This window comes from Tupaia chinensis, unplaced genomic scaffold (genome assembly GCF_000334495.1).
Source record: "Tupaia chinensis unplaced genomic scaffold, TupChi_1.0 Scaffold143614_2, whole genome shotgun sequence".
Lineage (NCBI taxonomy): Eukaryota > Metazoa > Chordata > Mammalia > Scandentia > Tupaiidae > Tupaia > Tupaia belangeri.
This window is the reverse complement of record NW_006203462.1, coordinates 61,799-64,163: the sequence shown is the minus strand read 5'-3', so window position 1 is coordinate 64,163 and position 2,365 is coordinate 61,799.

The following is a 2,365-nucleotide window of genomic DNA, read 5'->3' as shown; positions in this document are numbered from 1 at the left end:
GAGATTTTCCCTATAGGTCATATGCTTTCACTAGAGAGACAGGGAAAGACAGACAGAAAGCAAAAAATCACTCCCTAAGGAAGATGACCATACCACAATCCATTTTCCTCCCAGGATTTTGAGCACTCGTGTACACATACCTAGCATGAGTTTGAAACCACTGGGTCTGGGATTCAATCTGTGGTTGGCCATGTGGGAGTCCTGTGACATAACTAGTATGCCATCTGCTGGCTTCATGTATCCTTATTTGTAAACTGGTCAAAAAATTTAAAAAAAAAATGGTACCTACCTCATAAAGGCTGAGGAGAATAAAACAAAACAATATACATAAAGCATTTACTAGAGTTTCTAGTATTTTAGATACTATGTATGTGTTTAGTATTATTAAGGATATATTTTTGGTTTAAAAGATCAAAAATTATTTTCTCTATCTAAATAAGTTTTTCACTTAGAAAACAGATTTTAAAGTTAAAATAGAATGTGAGGCCAGCAGGTGGTGTAGTGATTTTGTCACTGGACTCTCACATGGCCAAATGCCATTTGAGTCATAGATCCAGTGGCTTGACACTCATGCTGGGTGAGTGTGCTTTGTGCCTGAGATCCCAGGAGAAAAATGGAGGAGAAGGGATTGTGGTATGGCCATCCTCTCAAGGGGTAATTTCTCACTTTCCTTCTCACAATCTGTCTCTCTCCAGTGAGCACATGTACCCTAAGGCAAAAACCTCTTTAAAAAGTTAATAAAGAATGTATGTGTAAAAATAGGTTAACATAAAGTGAGAAAATTAAGACTGAACTGAGAATTATTGATAAAAAACACTGATTTATCAAAATATATGATTATAAAAATACACAACACTAAACATTGGCAGAATAAAAAGGAGAAAAAGAAAGTCCTACAATAGTATTAGTGACTTAAATACACTACTCTAAATAATGGACAGAATAATCACAGAAAAGTGTTTTAGTGTTTTTCAGAAAAACAGAACCACTGGAATGTAAGTGTGTGCATATATACACACAGGCATTAGAATATTTATATATAAATAGGCTTATATAGATATCTCTTGAGATACATAAATATTAATATACATAATATAAAATATCTACTTTCCAATAGACAATAGGTAGATATAGACTTATTTAAGACATTAGATAATGTGTTTTCAGAGGGACAAGTCCACAATCTAAAGTGTAGTCTACAAGGCTGGAGATCCAGGGAAGTGTTGCAACCTAAGGACAAAGGCAATTTGCTGGCAGAATTTATTCTTCATTGGGGGAAATACATTTCATTCTATTAAATTATTTGAACAATTTGTTAAGGCCCATACACTTTATTGATGGTAATCTGATTTAGTCAGTTATGATAATTAAAATGTTAGTCTTATCAAAAAAACACATTAAAAAAAATCCAGAAAGGCATTTGACAAAATATCTGGACATTGTAGTCCAGCAGAGTTTATACACACATACACACAAATCATCATAAGTCCACCTATTGTCAACTTGGCACACATCTGATTTCCTTAAGCCATACTAAATATAAAATTAAAGTCAATAGCAAGACCACAGGTCCACCTAATATACAGCTATCCTGTATAAAAATGAATATACACCAGCTTTTGACTCAGAGGGGATGCAAAATGTTTGGGTACTTTTTTTAAAGAATTATTTTGTTTAACTTTTTGTGTTTATTTACTTACTTTAATTTGACCAGAGAGTGACAGATATATATATCTATATATATATATAGAGAGATATATATACATATATATATATGTGTGTCCAGTGCCCCCAGCCACTAGGCACCTGCCAGGCTCGTGGGTAATTTTTGTTTTAGAGATTTTTTTATTGGATGTATGTGTTTGCTGGAGAGAAAGAGAGACAGAAAGCAAGAAATCATCCCCAGGGAGGATTGTCACATCGCATTCTCCTCTTGGAATTTTGGATATGTACGCACACGTGTCCAGTGGGAGTTTTAAGCCCCCAGGTCCAGGACTCGAACCACGGGCCACTATGAGGGAGTCCAGTGATGTATTCATTATGCCATCTCCTGTTCCCAGGTAATGTTTATTTTTCTCCTTGAGATCCTGCAACTTAAGTACTATAATATAAATAAATATAAATACATATAAATTATATAAATAAACATTATTTTATAAAATAAATATATAGTATGTTGTATAATAAGGACATATGACAGGAAAGAAAATAAAGATGTTTTTTTAAACACATGTTAATAAACATATAATAAAAGAATATGATAATTAAAACACGTATTTATTTATCTGGTCATGAGGTCTAACTAACTCCAAATGCTATATTCATTTTCCCTTTAATTAGTAATTTATTTGTGTTCTTTATCAGG